The 13,686-nt window shown below is 36.6% G+C and overlaps 1 long non-coding RNA gene across 1 annotated transcript in view; it reads left to right on the top strand.

Moving 5' to 3' along the window:
- Positions 1-13,686, top strand: part of LOC132526848 (uncharacterized) — a 182,447-nt gene that overhangs the window by 74,322 nt on the left and 94,439 nt on the right. The window contains exon 2 of the long non-coding RNA XR_009542721.1: positions 3,982-4,058. This is a non-coding gene — a long non-coding RNA (uncharacterized LOC132526848). The remainder of the gene's footprint in view (positions 1-3,981; positions 4,059-13,686) is intronic.

Genomic DNA, 13,686 nt, shown 5'->3' with positions numbered 1-13,686 from the left:
ACCAAAGTAACGACCCAAGTCCTAAACTGTAAGCTTCTAACCTTGGACCCATTAAAGGACATTCTTTTTTATTGTTCATAGCAGCACCTGTGGCTATCTACTAGGCGCAAATTCAGACAAAGTCAGGTTTTAAAGTATCCTTCCCCTCGTCAGATTCATCAGGGATTTGGTTGATAAATACTTTGGCTATGGTTTTACATTTGTGCCTCATCACAATATAGTTATAATTTCTAGTCAATCTTTTTTTATCTTTCCATTTTAGTTTTGAGATAATTCTACCAGGGTTTTGAACAAAGAGGATACTTCGTTTAATTCAATACCTGGGCCCTCATTCCATTTTTTTTTTCACTTGAGAAATTAAATACATTTCCACTGTTTAGTGATTGGACGTGGATGGGTGATCACTGAATTTTTCTTTGAGTTCCTGGTTTCTTAGAGAATAGTTTGGACAACCTATTGAGATATTCATTGAAAAGAGCAGAAACTCACTGAAAAAGCTCAAATGAGAAGAACAAAGAAACAGTTAAAAAATAGATGCAGTCCTCAGAAAAGCTCAAAATGCTTTAAATTTTGAAGAAGTGTCCCTCTGCAGTGAAAGAAAGCTCTCACTAAAGTGTTGATTCTTATGAGCTTTGAGTTTCAAATGTTAAGGTGGTGATGTTCTTCAGAAATACGGCATCGGTAGTTCCAAAGTTCATCAATTTGTCTCGGGTGAAACAAAACTGTGAGACACCTCATTAGGTAAAACATACCTTCGTGTCTGACACTTAGCAGCATTACGTGATTCTCTTGTGAGACATTCATTTTTGCTTGTTTAGTATAGAATGAAACTCTCTCAGGATAAGAATTGCTGAGAGTAATAAGAATATAATAAAATATTTCAATCTGTCTTCAAAATGATTAGCTTGGGAACAGGGTCTGCCCAAATTCTATAGTAGGAAACATTTTAATTCATGTGTGTATATTTTATTGTGCTGGCATCTGGGCATTTATATTTAGCTGTAATTAACATAATGTAAAGTACATAGGTCTTGAATGTTCAGTGAGTTCTGACAATTGTATACACCCATACAATGGTCACCTCAAACAAGACAGAATATTTCCCAGAAACTTACCTAATGCCCCTTTCCAGGCAATTTCCCTTGCAACTATTTTATCCAATTTTTATCACAATGGATTAGTTTTACTTGTTTTTAGATTTCACATAAATGGATCACACAATATGTGTTCTTTAGGTTCTGGCTTCTTTTGCTTAACAGAATGTTTTTGATACTTTTTGCATATTTTTGCATATATAATTAGTTCATTCATCCTTTATTGCTGAGTGCTTATATATTGTATAGATATACCACAATGTATTCCACTTTTCCACTCTTATGAATAATGCTGCTAAGAAGATTCAGATGTAAGTCTTTGTGAACATAGGTTTTTACTTCTTTTGTATGAATACTAATGGATAGAATTACTTGGTCATGGTGGCCATGGGGTGAGACTATTTATAAGAAAAAGCCAAATACTGTGTCAGTGAGGTTGTATCGTTTTACATCCCTACCATTAATGTTTGAAGGTTCCATTTGTTCCATATTGTTAACAGGTGGTTTTGTCAGTCCTTTTTAATTTTAGTATTTCTAGTGGATATGAAGTGCTAGCTCATTGTGGAGTTTTTCATATACCTACTGTCCCTTAATATTTATATTTTAATGAGGTATCGAAGTTTTTTTTTTTACTATTTGTCTTTAGGATATTTTTCTTTTATTGTTGATCTTTAGGAGTTCTTTATACATCTGGATACGATTCCTTTGTCAAATCTAGGTACTATGAATATATATATGTTCACATATATTTTATATATATATGAATTCACATATACATGTATATATACTTACACATATATACATATATGAATTCACGTGTATGTGCATATATATATTATATCTGGATATAGAAAGAACTCCTAAACATCAACAATGAATGAAGAATAGCCTAATAAACAAAAAAATGTTAACAGATAACTCATAAAAGAAAATATATTGAGGCATATATGTACATGTATAATGTCCTGTGAATATATATATTTACAAGAATTGTCAAATATTTAACAGAATTATGTGTGGGGTGTGTGTGTATGTATAATATGTAGCTTGTTTACTCATTTTTCTTAAGCTTTCTCTTTTTTGATTAATAACCTTTATTTTTTTACAGCAGTTTTAATTTACAGAAGAACTGAGTACAAAGAACAAAGAGTTCCCATATAACCCCTCAGCCTCTCAAATACGGTTTCCTCTTTTATTACTATCTTGGATTAGTGTGGTACAATTGTTCCAATTGCTGACCCGATATTGATGCATCATTGTAAACCAAAGTGTAGTAGTCTGCATCAGAGCTCATTCACTCTTTGTGTTGTACACTCTTGGGGTTTTGACAAATGAGTAATTACCTGTATCCATCATTGCAGTATAGAGAATACTTTCACTGCCTTAAAAATCCTCTGTGCTCCATCTACAGTAGTACTCCTTATCCATAGGGGGTATGTTTCAAGACCCCTAGTGGAGGCCTTAAACTGTGGCTAGTACCAAACCCCATATATATGTATACTCTAATTTTAATGTACATAAATACCTATGATAAAGTTTAATTTATAAATTAAGCAATCCCACTACTGGGCATATACCCTGAGAAAACCGTAATTCAAAAAGAGTCATGTACCACAACGTTCATTGCGGCACTATTCACAATAGCCAGGACATGGATGCAACCTAAGTGTCCATCGACAGATGAATGGATAAAGAAGATGTGGCACATATATACAATGGAATATTACTCAGCCATAAAAAGAAACGAAATTGAGTTATTTGTAGTGAGGTGGATGGACCTAGAGTCTGTCATACAGAGTGAAGTAAGTCAGAAAGAGAAAAACAAATACCGTATGCTAACACATATATACAGAATCTAAAAAAAGAAAAAAATGGTTCTGAAGAACCTAGGGGCAGGACAGTAATAAAGACGGAGAGGTAGAGAATGGACTTGAGGACATGGGGAGGGGGAAGGGTAAGCTGGGACGAAGTGAGAAAGTGGAAAAAAAGATTAGGCACAGTCAGAGATAACAGTAATGAGTAATAAAATAGAACGTTCGTAATATTACACTGTAATAAAAGTTATGTGACTGTGGTCTTTCTCTCAAAATACCTTATTATACTGTACTCACCTTTCTTCTTGTGATGATGTGAGATGATAAAATCCCCACATGATGAGATGAAGACAAGTGAATGCTAAAGGCATTGTGACATAGTGTTAGGCTACCAGCCATGATGTTGTCAGTGGTTGGATGTCCGGAGCAGGTGATGTTATGGTTGGAGATCCCGGGCAGGAGAGAGTGCACAACCCAAGATTTCATCACGCCGCTCAGAACGGTGTGCAATTTAAAACTTAAGAGTTTGTTGTTTCTGGAATTTTCCATTTTCAGACCACAACTGACTGCAGGTAACTGAAAGCACAAAAAATGGAACTGATGCTGAGGTGGGAGTAGTGAGCTCATCCCTCCCTGACCTCAAATGCCTGGCAACCACTGATCTTTTTACTGTCTCCATAGTTTCGTCTTGCTTAGAATGTACTACAGTTGGAATCATGCAGTGTGTAGCCTTTGCAGATAGGCTTCTTTACCTTAGCAATATGCATTTTATGTTCCTCTGTCTTTCTGTGACTTGGTAGCTCATTTCTTTTTATCACTGAGTAATATTCCATTGTATATATGTATCAGTTTATTCATTCATCTACTGAAGGACATTTTGATTGCTTTCGGTTGTGAGTAAAGCTGGTATGAACATCTATGTACAGGTTTGTGTGTGGACATAAGTTTTCAACTCCTTTGGGTAAATACAAAAGAGTGAAATTGCTGGAACATACGGTAAGAGTATGCTTAGTTTCATAAGAAACTGCTGAGCTGTCTTCCAAACTGGTTCTTCTATCTTTCTTTCCCACCAGCAATGAAAATTCCTCTCGCTCCACATCCTGCCAGCATTTGGTGTTGTCAGTGCTTTGGATTCCAGCCATTATAAAAGGTATGTAGTGGTATCTTGTTATTTTAATTTGCAAGTCTCTGATGACATATGATGTGGAGCATCTTGTGCTTCTTTGCCATCTGTATTTGCATCTTTGTTGAGGTGTGTGTTCACATCTTTTGCCCATTTTTTAATAGGGTTGCTTTTTTTCATATTGTTGAGTTTTAAGGGGTTTTAATCTATTTTTGATACCAATCTTCTGTCCGATGTATGCTTTCCAAAGATTTTTTTCATGTCTGTGGCTTGTCTTTTTATTCTCTTACCTGTGTCTTTTGCATAGAAGATGTTTTTAATTTTAACGAAGTCCAACTTATCAGTTTTTTTCTTCCGTGTATCATGCTTTTGGTATTATATCTAAAAGGTTATTACCAATTCCAAGGTCACCTGGACTTTTCTCCTGTGTTATCTTCTAGGAGTTTTATAGTTTTGCAGTTTAGTCTATGATCCATATCAGGTTAATCTTTGTGAAAGGTGTAAGATCTATATCTAGATTTTTTTTTTTTTGGCATGTTGTTGTCCAGTTCGTTGAAAATCACCGTTTGTTGAGAAGACTATCCTTTTTCCATTGAATTGCTTTTGCTTCTGTGCCAAGTATCAGCTGACTCCGTTTGTTGGGTCTACTGCTTGCCTCTTCAGTCTGTTCTCTTGACCTGTTCATCTATTCTTTCACCAGTACGACAATGTCTTGTTGACTGTAGCTTGATATTAAGTCTTAAAGTCTGGTAGTGTCAGTCCTCCAACTTTATTCTTCTCTTTCAATATCATGTTGGCTATTCTGGGTCTTTTCCTTTTCCTTTTGAACCAGTTTGTAGATAGCCACAAAATAATTTCCTAGGGTTTGGATTAAGATTGCATTGAATCTATAGATCAAGTTGAAAAGACTGGGATCTTGGTAATATTGGGTCTGCCTATCCATGACATGAAATATTCTTCATTTATTTATTTTTATTTCTTTCATCAAAGCTTTGCAGTTTTCCTCATGAAGATCTTGTACATATTATTGTTAGATTTATCCCTGAGTATGTCTTTTTTTGGGTTGCTAATGTAAGTGGTATTACGTTTTCAATTTCAAATTCCGATTGCTAGTATATAAAAGAACAATTGAGTTTCGCATGGTAACCTTGTATCCTGCAACCTTGCTTAGTTCCAGATTAAGATTTTCTACTTAGACAATAGACAACCATGTTATCTGTGAACAGAGACAGTTTTATTTTTTTCTTCTCTTTTTCTTATATTACTGCATTAGTTGGGACTTCCAGTATGCTGTTGAAAGAAGTGGTGAGAGGTGATATCTTTGTTCCTCATCTGAGCAGAAAAGTATTTAGGTTCTTACTGCTAAGTACTGTGTCAGCTGTTGGTATTTTGCACATGATCTTTACCAAGTTGAGGAAGTTACCTGTATTCTTAGTTTACTGAGAGTTTTTATCATGAATGGATATTGGATCTTGTCACATGTTTTTCTGCATCTACTGATATCATATGATTATTCTTCTTGAGCCTGTTGATGTGATAGTTTGTACATTAATCAATTTTCAATTAATCTATCTTTTGATAAGCAGAACTTTTTGATAAAATCTCATTCATGTTTTTTTATGGTTTTTGCTTTTTGTGTCCTAGCTGGACTTCTTTGTAATGGGATTCTCTTTCATCATTATCCGGTAAAACAGTAGGAAATAATTTAGGACGTTTTAACAACAGCATTTTGGAGTCGTTAAAAATTACTGAGAATGAATTCTTTCATAAGCCACGCTAACAAACAACTGTAGCAAGGGAAAAGAAACAGAACATGGACCTTAAACCATAGAATTTCTGGCAAAGCAATCAGTGAATTTTTAGCTTATAAACCCCTCAGAGTTCACCTTAGTTTAGATAATATCAGCCTGCCTGAGAAAGCAAGTAGACGGGAAATCTAGCCAGCCGGCCCTGCACTCAGTGGGCAGCACCCCCAGAGGTAGGGGCACTATTTTCTAATCAATCAAAGGTACCGTCCCTCAAAAAAGCCTTCTAGGGAGACTGCATCAGCCCTGAAGGTGTTGATTCAAGCCCTTTGACAACCAGTTGTCTGAATAAGTCTTATTTAAATCTTAAGTGCAGAACCAATGCAAACTACGGAAGTTCTGCTAGTTTTGAAAATGTGATTTGTTACAACTCGAATAATATACTGGGGGACATTTGAGCACAACGTGAATTTTGCACTTGTATATGTGTGCTTTTGTCTGCTGGAAACGCTCGATAAATGCAGGAAATGCACCTAGCTAAACCCAGTCCCATAGGTATATACAGAAAGCACACGCAAACATACCTTAAACCATCTACTTCAGTTCAACATGTGTTATACACACCCATTCACATCTGGATAACCCCGTTTCAATTCCAGATAACCCTGTTTCTACTGCTCACAATAACTTACAAGCTGAACCCTTCTAACACCCACTTCTAAGAGCAAACTTTAGTTCGTATCTATTGTAAAGTGCTGTATTTATTGTCATATTTCTGTGTTTATTAAATGTGTAAAATTGTGCCACTGCTTTTATTAGGTTCCTTTTAAAATTTTTTATGTTTATGTGTCACTGTTTTTGAGTGCTGCACCCCGACCCCATTTTTCTCATAAGCCTTGGGGTCTTTATTGTGTGAATTTGCATAATGTGATAATTTCTATAATGCAGCACCTATGTTGCATTGTAGTGGAATTGATGTATTTAGTTCCAGTCATGAAGAAGCTATTGCCCAAAGAATCTAAACTTAAAATAGCAGAAATTGTCACAAGGTAGAAAAGGAGAGAAGAGAGGTGTGTATGATTCAGCACGTATCTCTCACCACTCCTACCTCATGGGAGAGGGAAAGAGAAAGTTATCCCTGTTTCATCTTGGCTTCCTGAGTCCTCCTCATTCTTTAAAACCTGCCGCGGTGCTGCTTCTGGATTATACTCATGGCTTCACCTTGGCATTTATCCCTCTACTTTGTGTGATGGTGAGACATGTGTGTCCTTCTTCCTTTCACCAAAGGCGAAGGGCCGGAACTCTATGTTTGCTGTTATAACCTGTTTCAAGGTGTGAATCCTAAGAAGTGCTTTGTGTGGAATTACAAGAGTTCTTGCTACAAATAAAGGTTCTAAGACATCATCTTAGGTGAACTAGGATGAAAGTTGTTGTTTAACACCTAACTGCCGAGCACAATGCTTGGGTGATAGTATGTACTCAAATATCTAATGAAGGAAATAGTGAATGGTTACGAAGGTAATTGGTAGCCCATAGATCTGTTGAGATAATCAGTTAATCTGGAAGTTCCGAGATAAGGCTATATTTAATCAATAATTCTCTATATTGTTGTATCACTTACAAATAACAAAACAAGAGTAATATGGAAACAGTTATTTTGGCTAGGAGGGAGAGAAAGGAACCTATAAGAACCTTGCATAAATTATGCTTTTTAAGAAAGTCCTGTCTCTTGCATTTGACCTCAAGATCTGAAAATGGAAGTGTGACCCTAAGTAGTTTCTGATTTCTAACTAACTTTGCGTAGGAAAGGCATTTAGATAGGTGTAAACAGTTAGGAATGGTATTAAATTAAGCATATGCTGTGTTTCCATCACACTGTTAACTGCTCATACCTGGATTCGAGTCTCCCTTCCCTCTTCAGTGGATTCCTGCCGTCCTCTCCCCTCTCCATGCACATCTCCTGACAGCCTATTCTCAGCACAGCCCCTTCCTTGAACAGTCCTCTTAAAATGTGAATTAGATAACTTCAGGCTCCTTCCTGCCGGGCAGCCTGCCATAGCCCGCCATCTTGCTCAGAGTAGAAAGCCAGTGACCTTCGCTTACGTGGCTCTGTGTCCTTCTTACCTCTCTGTCCTGGACCCACATCTCCCAGTCCTCTCTCTCTCCCCTACGCCCACCTCTCACCTCTGCTCCAGCCTCAGTGCTTTCGGACCCTTCTACCTATCAGAACGCTCCAATATTTTCTGTGCACCGCTTCCTCTGCTTGGACCATCACCGTGCAGATATTGAAGGGCTCCCTCCCTCCCCTCCTTGAGCGCTTCCTTCTGATGACACCTTCTTAATAATCCCTATCCAGACTATGGTATTTAAAATTTCACCTCCACACGCTCCCCCCGCCCCCCCGCCCCGGTTCGTTCCCTTTTCTTTGCTCGTATCACCTTCACTTCCTAGCCTACTCTGTAGTTTTCACTCTATGTTAACTGCCCATCTTTCCCATTCTAAAACATAAGCTTTAAAAGGGCAGAGATCTTTCTGTGTTTTGTTCACTGATGTGTTCCCAGGGCTTAGAATAGTGCCGAGAATACAGTGGGTGGCCGATAAATACTCTTGAATGAATAAGACTGTTAATCAGCATTTCACAAATCCTTCTACCACTGCTGCAGTGTGTTTCTAACGGTTTCAAAGTTCACTAACAGCAAGCACAGCAGGCTTAAAACTAGAAGGGTAATGATGAAACGGAAAACAAAGTTCCAAGTACAGCCAGGCCGAGCACTAAAACTGCAGTTTTGGTGATGAAAACGCTCAGAAAGGGACTGTTCACATAAAAGCAAAAGGAAAAAAATCTATTAATGTTAAGGTGACATTTGGAAGGGACACATATAATTTGTCTTCTTAAATTTTAATTACTAGGAAATACTTATTGTTATTTGTGATGTTTTCCCCTCGCCATTCTATTAAAGATAAAGATATATTGACTATAATAATATTGATTCAGCTCTTTCAAAGAGGGAACAAAAACTCTTAGCCTGTGTTTTTCCATTGGGATTGTGCTATTTAAAACAGTGGGGCAGAAAAGCAAGTGAGCATGACTGTTTAATTACATTTAGAACATGCTACCAATTCAACTATTGATTTTACTTCATTTGCCATCTTATAATATATTATATACTTTTTCATCCATTCTACATAATGTTAGGTATAGAATTTCATATTTATAAATTATTTTAATATTTAATGCCTTCCCATTTAGGTTTTTAAATCACATGTTTTCTAATAAACTAAAATAATCAGCATCATGCTGAAAATTTAGGAAAAAGGTATAGATATAGATCAAACCTTATGACATATAACAATTTTGAGCATTTTTAGAAAATGCAAAACTGTATCTCAATATTAAATGTACCAAATTATATGTATTAATTAGAATTTATAGATTCATATAATAGAAACTCTGTGTAATGGTACAAATACTGGACAGCAGTATATAATGAAATGTAATTCATATATGTAGGTAATATGGAAACTGAAATGTAAATTTATGTGATTTAATAAGGTTGTTATTGAACAACATATAAAAATTGAACATGGAAAAGCTTGGCTTTATTAGCATGGGATAGAAATTATTTTAAAAATTTTATTTGAAACATAAATTTTACTGCTATGTATAAGGGTTCTAATTCTCTTGTATAACAGAGCCATGATATTTTAGAAGAGTGATAAGATCATTAGCAATAAACTAAAGATCGATATAAATACTACATACATACTTGTTTGTGTGTGTGTGTTATAGGTATAGCTTATAACCACTGATGTATAACAGTAAATATTAAGTGAACAAAACTGCCATATATAGCGAGCAAGTTGGTAATGGCATTTCATCATTTGTTACAGCTAGCAAACGGGAAAAGAAATATCCGAAGTATATATGGCTGGTGTTATTCAACACCACTTTGGCCTTTGTCTGCAGGTTGTTTTCTTGATCTGTGAAAGCATTAGGGAATGACCACTAATTAGTGTTATAAGACCAAACGATGGTAATATCGGGTGCCACCCAGGCTATCTGAGTTGCTAATGTACAGTCCCATTCCAGGAGAGCTGTCACTATAAAATCAGGTCAGCATGGCAGCAGAAATCTATAAATGTAGTGCCTATGTCATACCCTATCATCTCTGGAAGGAGCACGCACCCTGTCTTTTTAAAAGAGGTTTCCATATGCTGTAGGAGACATCTGTGATAAATTAAGCACTTCTTTCTAGACACTGAAAACATAATAGTGATATAATTAATTACAGTCATATTCTTGTTAAAATTGTTCAGAAAAATTACACCTTTTTCGATTAGCATGAAATATAAGTGTCAAATCCGTAATAAAACCCTGATCAATAAAACAATAATAATTGTGTTGTTAAAAGCAGACATCGCAAGGTGTTCATGGCAACATATTTTAAAGGTTAGAAACCCTTTTAAAATAAACGGATTTCATCTTTACACTATGTCATCTAAATCATTACTGTGTTTGTGTATACAATTATAATCAGACGATAAATTGCAGCTATTGAATGGATTAAGTCTGCACTTCTTGACCTCATAAATCTGAGATTGTCATAGCTTTAGAAAATGCTTGTGTAACAATCAGTTGATTACATGGCATGAGCAGCTGCGTGCATGTTAAATATGAAAGGGAAAGGGTAATGCAGAGTTCAATGGTAGGACTTTGTAACATATTTGACACTTTCCTTTAACACTTTCAAACCCTTCCTTTGGAATGTGCCCTACATTTTAGTAGGTTTACACATGTCATAGAAGGATGTTAAGAAAGTTTGAACTAACCAAATGAGCTCTAACTGAAATGTCAGTATTCCTTAAGATTCCCTGGAAATATCCATTCATGTTAAATCATTGTATTTTTAACAGAGTATCCTGAGGAAGGATGTAGTGGTGAGAAATACTTCGCAGTACACTTGAGTTAGCGATGTAGGGGAAAAAAGAAAACTTCGCCAATCCAAAATGGCATTCTAAAAGTGTACCATTTGCACCGGGTATGTTAGGCCTCTGACACCCCCTCAGTTTATATATTAAAAAAAAAAAAAGTTCAAAATTATAAAAGTGGTTATCTCACCACTAATGAAAGTAAAATACTTAAAGTAGCAATACACTACTGGTTTCTGTAAGAGGCTATCCCTGAATCTGCTATTTTATGCTTAATTCACGGGGTATTATGTCCATATTAAATCTTCTTAGGAGAATTAGTTTTAACTCAAATTTATCTATTTGTATATAGCTTCCACCTTCAAAAATTTATAAGAATATGACCCAATTTTGAAAATCTCATATATTAAAATGGTATTAATCAAAGATTAAAAGAGAATTAGATTATTAATAATGAAATATTTTCATTTACTTTAATTTTCTCAGATGAAGGGAACTAAAGTGTGCTTTAAGCGTTAGTTAGGAATTTACAGCCTGCTCGTAAAAGTGGCATTTTTCTCATTTTGTATAAAAAGAGAGTATAGAATAGCTAAATAACTAATCCCAAGGTCACAACCAAAAGGGGAATCGGGGAAAATCAAAAGAGAATTCTGAATTTCAAGGTTCTGAGAAACAATTGCCTTTTTATAACTCCAACTTAATAACATTTAATGATTAAATTACCATGAAAATAAAACATCTTGTTCGAAAAGCGGTCTAGTGTGGAAAAATACAAGACACTGATCTATGATACATGCTTAGTTTCATTAAAACAGTCTTATCATAGATTAGACCTGGAGTATCCCCACCTGCCTGGGGAGCCTGCCAGCTTTCAGAGGGCTGTGTAAGGGAGCGTCCACATCCTAGAAGAGATGGGATGTTTTGCCTCCATGGATTTTGACCCAGGTAGTTGGTGATCACAAACAGTTGCACAGATGTCTCATTCTGACTTTTGAGGTCGTATCCACACAGATTGCAACCTCATTGGATGTTGAAATAGACAGTTTTGTTAGATATGCCAAGAAGACTGATGTTGTAGTCTTTGGTAACTATGAAAAGCTGCTTACTATTGCCTAGGAATAATGGTTAAGATTTGAGCGTCAGTCTTTGCATTGGATAACGTACTTATTGTCTTTCAAGCAACCCGCGATGAAATTATCATTATCCTCAATATCCAGATTAGAAAGTTAAGGGATTAAGTGTATTGACCAAGGTCACAGAGCTGGAGGATGGTGTAATCAGATGTAGGACCAGGTTTCTGAACTTCCAGAATTTAAATTCTTAACCCCTGAGCAATACTGCCCCCAGGCTTTGCTCTTCTCAGCTCACATTGATGTCCCAGACAGGGGCTTCTGAACCTCAACAAAAAGCCTTTCAACAGGCTGCTTTAAAAGTAAACATGTTAATCCCAAATTTTGGCCTAAATGTGACCCATTGACCAGTATGGCTGGTTTTCTTTTTTTCAACGTCATTGACTTGACTAGCTGTATGATAAAGTACAGCTCCTCCAGTTATCAGTGTTGATGGGTATTCCATTTAGGTGAAAAATACAGTCAGTTAAAGTTTACCGTTTCAGTCAGACCAGAATGTTTTTCAAATAAGTAGTTAAACCAATCAGACAACTGCTGAGAGGAATATTTCCTTTAAATAGAGTGCTTGTTTGCCACCGTATGAACTGAAAGGGACTTACTCAAAATTTGTCAAATCAGTTTGTTGTTTTCTTTAGCATCATTGATAGAAACATTCAATGAATTAATTCCATCATTTAATTACTTTAGGTAAATATGCCAAATGGAAATATTGGCATTTGGGGTTCTTTGATCTCGACGGTTCTGTGGCATCAACACAACCTTGCTTAACTTGATTTTTTCTTTTTTTTTTTAAAGAAGTTTCTTTTTGTGTTTTTTAAAATTAATTTATTTAGTTTTGGCTGCATTGGGTCTTTGTTGCTGTGCGTGGACTTTCTCTAATTGTGGTGAGCGGGGGCTACTCTGCCTTGTGGTGCGCGGGCTTCTCATTGCGGTGGCTTCTCTTGTTGTGGAGCATGGGCTCTAGGGCACACGGGCTTCAGTAGTTGTGGCACGTGGGCTCAGTAGTTGTGGCTCACGGGCTCTAGAGCACAGGCTCAGTAGTTGTGCTGCATGGGCTTAGTTGCTCCGCAGCATGTGGGATCTTCCTGGACCAGGGCTCGAACCTGTGTCCCTTGCATTGGCAGGCAGATTCTTAACCACTGTGCCACCAGGGAAGTCCCAACTTGGTTTTTTCTTAACTGAGTTCAGGCAGTTTTTTCCACCATGTTCCCCCTTGCTCTCTGGGTTCCTCCTTCATTGTCTTTCTGACTTTTGAAAGTACCTGTTTCTACCAACATACGGTCTTTAAACATGTTTTTCCCATGGACGTGTTTCCTCACTCCCTTGCCCCACCCTGTCCCAGTTTCAGTATGTCTTCAGATTTAAAGTTAGTGGTCCCTTCTCTAAAGAAGAGACCCTGACCTCTGTGACTAGGATGAAAGCCCCTACTGCATGGTACTGGGACACATGGTACCTTCCTTGGTAGCAGTTGTCTGCATACTTGAATTATGTATTTATTGGTGTCATTCTCTGATTAATGCCTGTTTCTCAACAGCCTGTAAGCTCCATGCAGACAGGCACCATGTCTGCTTTTGCTCATCATTTTCTCCCAGTACCTATGACAGTCCCTAGTATATATTAGATAATGTTGAATGAAGGGATAATGAATATCATGCTGAGTAATCCAGACATGGTACACCTGTGAGTAAAAAGGTGAATCCATTGACTTCTAACCAACTTTAATGAGATCTGATTTGCAGTAAATAAAATGCACCCATTTTTAAGTGCTTTTGAATTAAGTAGTTTTGAATATGTTGTTTTTCCATAGGCTGCCTTTTCCCAGTACTGAGCTGTAACACAATAGTTAAGTCT

This window comes from Lagenorhynchus albirostris, chromosome 10, assembly GCF_949774975.1.
Source record: "Lagenorhynchus albirostris chromosome 10, mLagAlb1.1, whole genome shotgun sequence".
In the NCBI taxonomy this organism is placed as follows: Eukaryota; Metazoa; Chordata; class Mammalia; order Artiodactyla; family Delphinidae; genus Lagenorhynchus; species Lagenorhynchus albirostris.
The sequence above is the reverse complement of the archived record's forward strand: the minus strand, read 5'-3'. Positions and strand labels throughout refer to the sequence as shown.